The sequence below is a fragment of the Rhynchophorus ferrugineus genome, unplaced genomic scaffold (assembly GCF_030347505.1).
Source record: "Rhynchophorus ferrugineus isolate W39M unplaced genomic scaffold, kcgeb_rfMv2 rfM3, whole genome shotgun sequence".
Lineage (NCBI taxonomy): Eukaryota > Metazoa > Arthropoda > Insecta > Coleoptera > Curculionidae > Rhynchophorus > Rhynchophorus ferrugineus.
In genome coordinates this window covers 69,636,179-69,651,299 of record NW_027472582.1, presented here as the reverse complement: position 1 = coordinate 69,651,299, position 15,121 = coordinate 69,636,179, and positions in this window count along the sequence as shown.

The window sequence follows — 15,121 nt, the reverse complement described above, 5'->3', positions numbered from 1 at the left end:
TTTTTTTAAGGGGCTAACAGCCATTGTTGTAACCTTTGTAAATTTATATTTAAAGCATAGACTACCCTGTCAAGATGCGGGAGAGAAAACAAGGTTGTAAATGAAATACAACTTATTTTCTCTCTTCCTTGAGTAATAAATATATAAATATATATACATTTAAAAGATATTACTTAATGCGTCATGGGAAAAGGATTATGATTCAAATCGCATGAGCTTACTATTAACGAAAGGTGTAGATTGGCTAATATAGACAGGAATTCTATGCTTTCAATAGTACTTCAATTAATACAATGATTTCTTCAATTAATGCTAATTCGATTCAATAGTTTCTTCTTCAAACAATTTAATATTTTCTCTCAGCAGTACTTTATTCTTCTCATTTTCAGTAACACTCTTTTCCTCGGTGTTCATGCAAATTACTGTCAGACTGTCTTCTCGTTGCAGATGCATAGCATTTTATCGCTCAAGTTCAAGTGGTGGACAAGGCTGGTTCAAGAAACTCTATTCTGTACCCCTATTTGCTGAGAATATCGGGGTGGAAATCACTCTTCCAGCTAGGAACTAGTCATGCTGATAAAACATGTGCGTTTCGGATTCTTAATTCCCAAAAATTCCACGATTTCCGGTCTTTTTGATATATTTATGGTTAGGCGCCATAAAGAGTCCTCTACCAGGTCTAACATCCGACACGTTTCGTCTAGCCTCGGTACTCAAACCCTCGTTGTCCTAAACATTCGACAACGAGCCGATGGGAATCATCCTTGTTGAACACGTCTGTTCTTGGTATCTTTTTGCCTATCTATATTTACCAGACGTTCAATATACTTCGAACGTTATGTTTTTTATCAGGTCATAAAATTTCATGTCAGAAAAATTAGACCCTCTAACAATAGAATCGAAAGAATTCTACAATTAGAGTAACTTACACTTTACAGGGCTGTCCCAACCATTCGTAATAAATTTGCGTCGCAACATACTTTCCACCTTGAACCATTAGGTTTAAAATAATAACAATACTATTCCCAATCTTAACTACACAGTTTTTCCCAAACTTATATGAATAATTACGTCGCAACATACCTTTTTGAGACATTTCTTACCCACACATCGACTTCGAATCCCGAATAGTAGTTAGTTGATGGAAAATACTTCCCAGGGGTAATAAGTATTTGGAATATTTGTAAATCCGTTGATGGGTTAAGGTTCTTGGAAAATATAATATTCTCTCAAAGTGGGGTAGTATACTCGTCATGTCACGACGCAGCTAAAGAGCATTGTATAATTTACGCTTAAGAGGTCGAGCTGAAAAAAACTAGAAAAACAATCGCCTTCATTCACTTTAATGTACATAGTTGGTTAATAGATTAGTAGTAAGTGCAGTGAGTGCTTTATTATATACATCCAAGTGTAGCTGAAATCATCAGCTGTCACCAAAAAAAGGAAATTGAAGTTAGCATAGGTCTGTGAATCGCTGGTGCTAACAGTACAAGAAATAAAAGGGGTCCAAAGCCAATTTACTAGGAGAGCTATCAAAGAAGTTTTGAAACGTCGACGAGAACTATTGTCAATTCAAAACAGTACTGATGCACGTCATCAATATGATTGGCAAGTTCGACCATATAACCGAATGAGTCTGCAAAACTCGTCCGTTTGTCAAGTGTCTTCAAAATTCTTCAACATATTATTATTACTTTGGTTAAAAATACTGAAGCCCTTACACAGTCAGAGTTAAAAACTGATGGCGCCTGTAATTAGTTATTTCGAAACATATACAGCTATTTGAGGAATGTAGAACATACACTGTTGGGTAAGATTAGGATAAAATTGGTGTAAAGATAACCTACTAAGGGGTTTAATGGGATTTCCAGACATTGATTTTAAAATAATATAATTTTTAAAAACATATAACAAAATTAAAGAAGAATTATTATATCAATTTGTATATTTAGGTGAGACATGGATATTTCAGAATGGTACATTGGATCACTCATGGCAAGATGGTAATAAATATAGTGTAACAAAAGTGGATGGAAAAAGGTAAACGTTGGAATAACTATCGATTAGGTTTTGTTGATCATAACATCACTACATAGTATAAAACAAAGTCGCCTTTTCTGTCCCTATGTCCCTATGTGCGCTTAAAACTTTAAAACTACGCAACGGATTTTGATGCGGTTTTTTTCAATAGATAGAGTGATTCAAGAGGAAGGTTTACATGTATAATACATGCATAATATACTAAGGCAACATTGCTAATTTTAGAGGTTTCTAACGTGATGTCGTTAGGCTTATTTAGCAATTAGCAAAAACGCTGCCTAACCCTACGAGTTAGATCAAATTAATGTACTACAGTATTGTACACCATAAAAAGGTTTACAAAAAAGTCCGCGATGGTATATGTTTATCTTTTAGGGATAACCCACATTAACCATTTTTATTGTTTACTTTTTACGTGAGAAAATGGCTTATTTACGAAGCTATTTTAAGCAATACGGCATTAATCCTTATCGAATTAAGTACCTTAAATACAGTGTGCAATTAATATAGATCAATATGGTTCCTTACAGCATGTAAATTAAACAAATATTTTCGGAGATATTACAAATTTAAAATTTGCGTTTAAAAATGTGTAATGTAATAAAAATTGTATGAATTTAGATATTCCAAAGATAGCAGGAAATCTTCATAGTAAGTATAGGGGAAGAGGAATTGTTTTACTCCAAATTTAATGCGTGCAGGCCAAGGGCAGTAATGAATGAACCAAAAATACTGGATCGATTTTAATCATGTTTTCATTGAGTGACATAGGCATATATATTTTATGCCCGTGCAAAGTCGGAGCGGGCCGCTATGTTTTTATATACAACGTTCATATTTTTTCTGTAGTGTATTTAATTTAGTATCAGCATTGCACCCGTGCGAAGCCGGGGCGGGTCGCTAGTAGAATATAATTTTATTTCGTGTATTTGAAGTATAAAATACAAAATGCAGTATTTTAACTATTTTTTTATTTAAAATACGAAAATACTATCAGGTTATGTAAATAGAATAGAACTAATGCAGCCCAGCCTATTCATTGGTAAAAGAAGAGTTTTCTTTCATGAATGCTAGATTTTTAAATTTACTATCAGACATAGAGCTTCTTGTTGGAGTAATCATTCTCCAAAAACCAACCCAAACCAAATCTACTAAAGAAAACCGTTTTTCTATCGATCCTGATAATCACAAACTTGTGTTAGATTGTATACAAATGTTTTATATGTTATTTTATTTTGAGTTAATTTACTTTTGTCGTTTAAGAAGCTGACTTATTCTAACTCTATTTTTTATGTATGTGGTTGATCAGTCAGGAGACAGGTGACAGTTTAAAAATTTTATCAAATCCTCTTCATAAGTTCTCTTTTAGTTTTGAAGCAATAGCAGTAAGGTGCTTCAAATTAGATCATGTAGTCGATTTAATGTAGTTCTTACAGATATAGTCACAATTGTTATCCTAAATGTGATTTAAATATGTAGCGATTGATTTCAGTACTTGGACGAAAAAGTGTTATTTCCCATAGGTCTCACTATAGGATCGTAAAAAGAGTTCCATCTTGTAAAGCAAGGATATATTAACTGACGTCCAAGACAGTCTTTTAAAACTGCAGACGATTTGGGCCGAATGATAAATGTATTTATTTAATTGTGTTTTTAAGTACAAAAACATAAACGTCAGCGGTAATTGAAATAGTAATTACAAATTACATTTTCAAGATGTAATCGAACTACAGATTCCATATGTAATTGTATTTCGATTACATATTAAAATTACAAATCATGCACACACCATTACATTAAGTTTTATATAGAAAATTATTTAAATGTTTTCAATTGCATTATATATCAATAATTACCAAGTACTTAGGCACCTACATTATTTCTAACTAGAATTCGTTGTTAATGTTAATGCATTAATATTCAAGTCATATAGTCCTGCCACATGAACTGTATCTTGAAAATTATCTAGAAGCCTTAACATGTATATCTATAAGTATGCGTTTTAAATAAAACGCTATATCTACTAGACCATACAAAGCAGGGAGATGTCTCTTTGGCGAATACAAGCTCGAATCTCAAGTGAATTTGACACAAGAAACCATCGAAAGATGCCCAAAAATCTTTTGTCTTTCGATAGATGCCAAAATATAATAAACTGTTGCGAGAATCACGGTAAATTTATATTTGTGATTTTTTAAAAAGCAAAAGTGTAAAATCCGACAAGGAAAATGATCTCAGTCACGCTGTATGTGGTGGTAATCAGGGTGGGTAAAACCAGATGTCTTCTGGGACGATCTCCAAATTTGTAACTAGGTAGTCGGTAGATCTAATTCCGAAAACAGTAGTTGGAAGTCCATGTTAAACAGTAGATCCGGGCCAGAAAAACACTAGTTGGTAAAAATCAATAGCCTTCTTTTATAGACTTAGATATTATATAAAGCAACTTAAAGATAACGTTGGGCCTTAATTCAGACATTAAACTGTCACCGAAGTTCTTTTTATAGGTACATCTGCCTACGACCCGTACCCTTTTATAAATATATAAATATATAGCCCGTGTCTTTGTATTTTAATAAAAAAGTAAAGATAAGCCCGGGAAAAAAGATAAAAAATTGAAATGAGAATTGAAAACAAAATATTTTATACCAGACATTGACTGTCACTTGTTCCGATAAAATCTAGTATATAGAAAAGATTCCATCTCCATGAAGATGCTCCATAAATCAGCAGACTCTTGGGTAAGCGAAATAAATTATTATTTTCCAATATAGAAATCAAATACTTCAAAAAAGATACTAAGAAATTGAGGTCACCGTTGGACAGTATCATGAAAAATAATAATATATACAACAAATATTCGAGTTGCTAGCTTCGTTGGCGCAGTGGTCAATGCGGCAGGACGGTCCTCCTACTGTTGCGATAGTCGCGGGTTCGAATCCCGCTTGGGCGTGGTCGTAAATTTATATTTGTGATTTTTTAAAAAGCAAAAGTGTAAAATCCGACAAGGAAAATGATCTCAGTCACGCTAGTAATCAGGATGGGTCAAACCAGATGTCTTCTGGGATGATCTCCAAATTGGTAACTAGCTAACAGTAAATCCAATCCAGATAAACCCTAGTTGATGAAAAGGAGGCTCTAAAATATAACAAAGAAAAAGGGTTAAATTTACAAAAAAAAACTCATTTTACAAACATTCTATTATCAATAGTCTTCTTTTATAGACTTAGACATTATCTAATATATTAACTTAAAGATAATCTTGGGGCTTGACTCGGACATTAAACCGTCACCGAAGTCCTTTTTATAAACACATCTGCCTACGGCCCGTACCCTCGTCGGGTATTTTATGTAATTCCGACGCGAATGTGGCAAAATTGAAGACGGGAAAATAGCCCGTGTCTTTGTATTTTAATAAAAAGGTAAAAATAAGCCCGGGGAAAAAGATAAAAGAAAAGGAAATATCGGTTTGTTCCCCCCTTTTCATGCATTTCGGCACCGCGACCGCCAGATTTACGACTATAGCTTTCCGTAATGGAGTTTCCATGCTAGCGACGTAGTTTTATGCGGTCGGTCGGCGCATAATGTGCGGCACAGATTGCTCGCGAGCGCACCTTAGGTGTTGCTTCGGGGCTGTTGCGTCCAGGACGGTCGAGCGAACGACGGCTGCTCCTCGTCGTCGGTTGAGGGAAACTCCTCACTGCCAGAAAAGCGATGGGATCAATCAATTAACCGAGTTTCGTTATCTGCTGCTGGCGTTTCGGGCGCAATTTGGACTCCGTCCATTTCGCCGCCAGGACTATCGCACCCTACCGACGGAACCGAATATTTTTATTATTAACTCTATATATAAGCGATTGATTTATCGATTTCGTCTGCCGCTTAATGATCTTGCCAAATTTGCTAATTGCTTCATATCTGAAACGACGGTGCTAATAAATCTTCGATCTTTATTCGATTTTTATCCAAAAGACGGACATTTATTATGAATTAACGATACTTTATATTTTATTCAATGTATTAACCATCACTAGACACAATCCATCAAATAAAACAGGCAATGCGCGTCATATATAACGTCGAATGTACCGCCAAATGAGTCTTACATATAATTTCAATGAACTAGCTCTAATAAAACTATATTCCATTCAAAACAGCAGTGAACCCTCGTGATCTGAATTGATGACGTCAAAGAAGTCGCAATGATGTCGCATCAGCTCTGAGTTTTAATCCGTTTTGACTTTGACATGTAAAAAAATTCTAATCTGAATAAAATAATTAAACAAGAATCTAATCGTTAATCTAATAAAACTTATTTTAACATTATAGTACATCTAATGCATATGTTATCGAAGAAGGTTAAGGAAGAAGGAAGAAGTAGGTTAGATTTTCTTTATTATATTTACATTGAAATTTTTCCCCAATAGTAAAGCTAGAGTTCTAGTGGCATTTTTTATGTATTGGTCTACCCCATAAAGGCCTAATCCATTTAATCAACCATTGTATTTCTGAGTAATGTATTTGACTTTCATTGAAGAACATATTCCTTTTACGCTTAGATATTAATTATTTCTATCTATTATTTTTATCTATTTCTATGCTATCTTTCGTTGTAAGGTCATTTTGATATTACTTTAGTTTGTTTTCTTACTCACTGTTTAGATATTTCGTGATAAAACTAGATTAAACACTGCATTCTCCTTAATGGATTTGCTATATCTGTAAATTCCGTTCATGTTAATCACACATGCACATAAAGTTTTCTCACTCTATAATACAATTTCCTACAGTGAAAGCATATTAATTATACACTGACCTTTAGTTGTGCCCTCCTTCATCACCCCGTCTTGGTAACTGTCAGCATTGATTCAATCACTGTCACCTTCAGAATCATGAGAATGAGAATGAGAATGAGAAGACATGAGAATTCCCAAGGAATAATTAAGTTGTTTATTTCCGATCTATCAATAAATTAATAACGATTCCACCATTTGTCAATTTTTTCTTCAATGTGTCTGATCGAGCTCATCCAAACAGAAGGTGTTATTGTCGACAATGCTTGTTTCCATAAATCCAGACAGTTCTGGTAGGAATATTCTTCTCGACCGGAGTGTCTATTATGATAATTCTTTGAGATACCCCATATTATATCAGTTAGATTAAATATACAGTGATGGGGAGGTAGACGTAATAATCTGTAGCCTTAACGTTCAGCAATCTGATCTACCCTGTATCTTTTCTCAGGCTTATTTCTAAAAGAGTAAATTATATAAAATACAATTAAATATTTCATTTATATTTACCTAGTAACAATTTCAAATAGTTCATTCTTTAACATAGTTTCTTCAAAACATATTTTATGCACTTTAAGCCATTCCTTAATTGCAGACTTTGTGGTTGCCCTTGTTGGGATCTTCTCCACCAGTGTACCATAAGTTGGTGCATTGTCCATAACAATAACTGATGGTTCTTCCAAGTTTTTTAAAAGCTGATTTTCACACCACTGCAAAGCAAGTTATGGTACATTTCTCCATGGTAGTCATCATTGGACTTAGAGGAAAACACTAATTTAGCACCACGAATAAAACCATTCCCATTTTCTAGCATAAAGAACTATATGTCTGCTATGAATTATTAATAAACTAGCGACCCGCCCCGGCTTCGCACGGGTGCAATGCTGATACTAAATTAAATACACTACAGAAATATGAACGTTGTATATAAAAACATAGCGGCCCGCTCCGACTTTGCACGGGCATAAAATATATATGCCTATGTCACTCAATGAAAACATGATTAAAATCGATCCAGTATTTTTGGTTCATTCATTGCTGCCCTTGTCCTGCACGCATTAAATTTGGAGTAAAACAATTCCTCTTCCCCTATACTTACTATGAAGATTTCCTGCTATCTTTGGAATATCTAAATTCATACAATTTTTATTACATTACACATTTTTAAACGCAAATTTTAAATTTGTAATATCTCCGAAAATATTTGTTTAATTTACATGCTGTAAGGAACCATATTGATCTATATTAATTGCACACTGTATTTAAGGTACTTAATTCGATAAGGATTAATGCCGTATTGCTTAAAATAGCTTCGTAAATAAGCCATTTTCTCACGTAAAAAGTAAACAATAAAAATGGTTAATGTGGGTTATCCCTAAAAGATAAACATATACCATCGCGGACTTTTTTGTAGACCTTTTTATGGTGTACAATACTGTAGTACATTAATTTGATCTAACTCGTAGGGTTAGGCAGCGTTTTTGCTAATTGCTAAATAAGCCTAAAAAAATAGGTTAATTTACGACATCACGTTAGAAACCTCTAAAATTAGCAATGTTGCCTTAGTATATTATGCATGTATTATACATATAAACCTTCCTCTTGAATCACTCTATCTATTGAAAAAAACCGCATCAAAATCCGTTGCGTAGTTTTAAAGATTTAAGCGCACATAGGGATATAGGGACAGAAAAGACGACTTTGTTTTATACTATGTAGTGATTGCTTATTTTAAATATATGCGAGAGTTTTAACTGAAGCAAAACTGGTATATTGTCAAGCTCTGACTACGACAAATAACGATTTAACAGTTAATGTAATATTATAAAATAATTTGACGGTAATATGAAAAATACATAAATCTATATTTGCTTTATTTAATTTACATTTTTCGCCGGAAAAAAAGTGTTAATAAAAAAATCCGTAAATTAAAAAATCCAGGAAGTCGACGGACCCGCCGTTCGTGGAAAAAATTCAAATCGGGCAATTGATCATAATTTAATATCCAGAGGATCATATCGTGCGGCAGTACGCTAAATCCGCCATTTTATTCCGGGGATAATAAGCGGGAGATTACTATACTCTATATGTAGAGTGCTGTGCACGGCTAAACGGTATTTACAGATGATTTTCTTGGCAAAGAGCAATATTCGTAGAGTTTTATTGTTGTCGGGAACAGGACTCTACATTATCCGCGGAATTCAACGTACGTATCGGGTTAAATTTTAATATAATCGGTCGGGTATTATACTTGAAGCTCTTGTAGAGACAGAGAGTTTCAGATACAATGTGTTTGTTATTTTCGAATATTTCATTTTTTTTAAATTATCTATTATAGTAATATAAAGTACTTATTCTAACAGGTGGGGCAAAACTCCCGCTACCATTTTAATCGCCTATAACTTTGCTCAAAGGAAAGATAAGTGTTTATTGACGTGCCCGCTAAGTTTCTTCTCTGGGCTAATTATCAATTTAGATGAAAAATGAAAAAAACTTTAATAAATATTGTCACTATGCCTGCTCGTTCTTGTGGCGTATATTCATCCATAAGAGAATTTGGACGTCTACACAACACAAAGGTTAAAGTGAAACTGAGCTTAAACTTAAACGTCACATAACCAAGATAACGCGCCATCATAATAGCCGCACCTGTTATTATAGATACTCTGGTTTTAACATGTATGTTACTATTTCTAATATGTACTAAGTTTTACTAATAACTTTACTGAACTGGGTCAAATGGTGTTACTCTCTTTAATCTTTTGACTAAGCCATCATTATTTAGAAATTGGAGCTGTGCTCATGCCTTTGGGTTTAGTCCTTGATAACGTTACCTACAGTTTCTATCTTCAGGTTCTTATGCAGATTGTCAATACGAATATACTATTGATTATCAGTAACTCCTCGCAGTACTTTCTTTTGGAATCTTTGGATGGTGTTTCGATTGCTTTGGCTGGTATTACCTCAGAGTTCAAGTTCGCAGTGGATTCAAAATTTGTTGGTAAAGCAAGAGTTTATTATATACTGACAGTACTGAATATTTAACACAATAACCATTTATGATTTTGTATATTTATTAGCATTTCAGCTTAAGTTTTTTATATTTTATACGACATGTGAGTTTAACAACAAGGTTCATGCCAATATATTTGCCTGTATTTTCATACAGGACTACTTGCTGGTTTATATATACTGGCTTGTGCTTGATTCTTTTGATAATGTAATCTATATGTACTGATTTATCTTGATTAATTTTGATGTCCTATTTCTCTGCTAAGCATTGGGTTTCGGCAATAGCTATTTGTAATTTTTCGGTTGATTCATTGTTGTTATCTCCAATGGCTATGATTGTCATAATTTTTTATTGAATGTGGGCAAGTCCACACTTATATATATTCCAATTCCTTCTTTACTAAGATTAAAATATTGCTTAGGATTCACTTAGTAATTACAAAATATAGAAAATATATAAGGAGATTTTAAATGTGAAACATGATTTAACTTCTGCTAGTCATCTAATGTATACAATCATCGCGAATGACAACTTTGACGTAACTTGATTTCTGGAAAATTTGTATAATTGGATATATTCTATAATATTTCCTATAACGTTTAAATTATTTTTTTTGTATTTTATAGAATTTTAGATATACACATGCATTTTATTCTAGGACATAGAGTGTTCAATAGATGAATAATCACCTTCAATATCAAAATAAGTTTGTAGTTTAAATTTTAGACAGGCTGCCTAAAAATCGAAATGTGCAAGACCACTGTTGAGAAAGATGCATTTTCTATATAGTAATTTAAATAATAATTCCTTCATTATAGTAACTGTATATAATTAGTTTTAAATATATAACATGCCTTTATTTTAATACCCTCTTCCGTTCTCATTCCTTCCAATATCATTATTATTAGTTCTGTGCACATTGAAATATTTAGTCTCCCTTAGTTTTAGTATATGTTTTTAAAAATTGTATTCTTTTAAAAGCAATGTCTGGAAGTTGCATTGGGGTTATCTTATGGCGGGGGTGGGTTATCTTTTTATTATATAAATCCTGTAGAAAATAATCAAAGCGTCAAAATAGCGTTTGTCGGTTTTTAACCTCTTATCACTAATGTTTTGAAGAATTTTGCAGGGTGACTCGGTTACATGTTCGAACGTATCAGGCAGCATTGTATCTATTTTAGCTGGAATAAAAGGAGAAGCCTGGTATTAAACCGAAATTACAATGTCTAATAGGCAAATATATTATACATCTTGATAACGTGAGTTCACTGTTACTTTGAATAGACTATAAATTTTTTCTCAATAATAACATTTCGATTTTATAATATATAATTCATCCGGATTATGAGTTACTAAAATATTATCGCATAGATCGTCATTTTACAGTAAGACAAGACGATGAACATACCGAATTACAGGTTATATATTCAAGAAATCCACAAGGTAGTGTGCTGAGTCCAGTACTATATCTTCTGTACATAGTTGACCTACCTACAACAAAAATAACCACTGTGGCAACCTACGCAGACAACACGGCTACCTTAACCACTCATGAAGATCCAGCCATAGCATCAATTAACCTACAACCACACCTAAATCAAATACCAATCGGTCTGAAAAGATGGCGTATAAAAGTTAACGATACAAAATAAGTAAGTAAGTAAACGGAAACAACTTGAACTTAAACTCTACCAAATGTATCGAGTGTAATTAAACGTGTTTGTATGAAGCACTTCGAAAAAGTGTCAGTGCATCTCAATGTATTCGCTAATCAGCTAAATATGCGTAGTGACAGTGAAGTGCGTAGACTAAAACGTGTCACACAAAATAAGTAAGTAAGTAAACGGAAACAACTTGAACTTAAACTCTACCAAATGTATCGAGTGTAATTAAACGTGTTTGTATGAAGCACTTCGAAAAAGTGTCAGTGCATCTCAATGTATTCGTTAATCAGCTAAATATGCGTAGTGACAGTGAAGTGCGTAGACTAAAACGTCTCACACCATTCGATATGATTATTGGACATATATAGACTTTAGAATAATCTTTATAGTAAGAATAAGTAATTCATTAAAATAGTATTTTGTACAGATCACTTAATGAAGTGATTTTCTACATGTCATGTATATAATATATGTATATAATATAAACCTAACAAATACTTATTGCCCTCTGGGCAGATTATGGATCTGTTAATAGTAATAAAAAAAATAACGTATAAATGATTACATATGAACATATTGCTAATACATTTTTACCTTTTTAGTGAATAATTTCTGGAGAAATGTTTTTAATAAACGAGCATTTTTGTTTTAATTGTTGTAAGGATGTTAGTTATTTCATCGTCTTGGTATCTGAATCAGTTTGACATGTTTGAAAAAGATAAAATAATCAGACAAACTATCCCCAGACAAGGCAGTTTAATAAGATAGGATAAATATATATATTACTAATATAGGGAAACGAAAATGATGAAACTAATTTCTACTTGTAAAAAATATTTTATTCTTTAATATATTTTTTTGATAAAATATAACTCTTTACTATACCTTTATATAAACTATAAACCCTCTAGAGCGATATTCCCACTTACAAATCCTGTCATTGTAGCGGTCTTCTTGAATATATACAAAATACCCTTTTAAAAAGTGGTGCTAACACTTTTTGGCCGATTTGCGAATAATTTATAATTGTGTAATCGGAATCATAGATTAAATGCTATAATTGCGCCCAATATTCAGATCTATCATTTAGAGTTTTCTTTGCTATTACACATATTTTTAAGAATCAGATAAATTGAAAAATCTTGCGAGTGGAATTTTGGGAGCAGGAATTTGAAATTCTTATTTGTAGTATTATAACGCGACACAATGTGTACTCTATTAATAATAGCTCTAATTAAACGCGTTTTATTCGGCATACATAACAATACATCGGGTGATATGTATTCCTTTATGGTCGTCCAACTCCGGCCAGGAACAATAATTAGAACTTCATGTGTTATGTAATACAAATCAGAAGCGGATTTGGCCCCTGAGAGTTCGACTAATTTCCCTACGGTCCACTTTAATTGGGACTAGGCGATGCAACAACTGTACTTATTCGATACATAGCCGAATCGATTCTCATTTGGCCGATATCGATACCATTTTTTAGGTCATTGTGAATGTCGTGACGTAGGCGGGGAGGGGTGGGGTGGTGCGAGGGGATGCTGGCTGGCTGTTTGTTTGTTTCCCCTCGTACCTGCTGCACCGAGCTCGTTTAACGAGTTTGTATTTATCGCATCGTTTAACTTCCATCATATGGCTTTAATCTGCGACGGAATGGAGGTTCTTTTAGTGGTACGGTTGCTTGACCATATTTGTGAAGAAATTATCTTATTTGATACATTATGTTAACACGAAATTAAATATTACGTGGTGACAGAGTGTTATTTGTTTGTGTGTAGCGACCTTGAGGCATGTCGAATTTTACATCGTGGAATAACGGTTTACAAAATACCCAGAAATATAATCCCAGATGTTGAACACGGGCGGGGTGCCAGCAGCGCCAACTAGAACCCGATAACGAATAGGTGGCAACCCGGAGACGTTTATCTGGGATGTTATTGAAGGGTATTTCCATTCATTCAGTACTTGACCATCGTGTGGTTTAGACGTGCCACCATCCACTTCCCAAGCCTCGTCTCCAGGTAACACCGCTGCCATCCATTTTATCTATTTAGTATTTTTAATTTTTTTTATATAGCCAATAAATAACCCGAGCACCGAGCACCCATAACACCGAGCCATATCAGTTTACCCTAAATGTGAAATAAATAAATGTTTCGCCGCTGTTACTCCAATATAACTCAAACCCTTTGATGTTATTCAAAATATAGCACTTAGAATATCGCTGGAATTATATTTCCAAGACTGGTGTTGGCTTGCTGCATCCCCTCCTTATCCACCACCCCAATTTTCCCCATGTCACTACTCTCTTTACAAATACATTCCTATGTCAATTTTATAAGATCATAGAGAGAAAAAACCTAATACCAACATTCCAGTTTGGGTTTATTAACAAGTATTCAACAATTGACCAGATTCACAGAATAACAGATGTTATTGAAAAAGCCTACGAAAGTAAAAAAGTATGCTCAGCTATATTGTGAGATCTGGAACAAGCCTTCGATAAGGTTTGGCATGAAGGCCTTGTTCATAAACTACAGAAAATGTTACTAAAACAACACACCGAACAATTAAAATCGTATAGTACAAGCAGAATGTTTGGAGTTAAAACAGTGTACTGGGACCAATGTTTTATCTACTCTACACTTGTGATATACCACAAATGGAGAATATTACGATGGCCAAACTTGCTGATGATACTGCGATTATAGCTGTCGGAGAAAATAGTAAAGAAACCACACGAAAATTACAACAGGCAAGTGATAATATAAATAATTGGGACAATTGCAAATCAACCCCAAAAAATCCCAGGCCATAATTTTTCACAATCAGAGAGACATTCGCGCCTACCAGCTGAGAGTGGAAAAAGTTCATAAAGCAATCTACAAAGGCTACGGTGTAATCAAAGTGTTTAACCCTTTCATCTGCAGAAAAATAAATTGTAATTGTAAATTTATCAGATCCGTCATGTTATATAGATCTAACTTAGTATCGGTTTGTCAGGCCCGAACTAGTGGAAAAGCTTCAGGTGATGCAAAACAAAGTTTTCTGGCAAACTCTTCTTACAACCTCATCTCTCTCCAAAAATTCCCAATCCTGTAACCTCGAAGACTATCCCCCCAAAAGCGGTTTTCCAAGCCAAGCTGTTGTTTATAATCCAGACAAAAAGACAAAGAAAGAAGTAACGATTAAGAAAATTCAATTCTGCGTTGTTTATATAGTTATTTAGTAAAGAAGTTAAAATCAGTTGGAAGTATTTGTTGGAGAATTGAAAGATCAACGCTAGAAGATGCTTACATGTTGCGAAACATTGGTTTCATCATATAATCTATGTAAAACATATTTTATGCTTATATAAATATAGAGCATATATATATATATATATATATATATATAACAATATATATATATAACAACATAACAATATATATTGAAACTGTCATCGGATATTTAAATACATTCATTGGATTGTCAGAAACAGTTATGGTTATTTTAATACCTTAATTTTAATATCTAATAATAAATATTAATTTTAATTATGTTTATATTACACCACATTAAGAAAATCTGTTTCTGTTTAGAAAGGAGTAGGTTTTACACGTGAACAA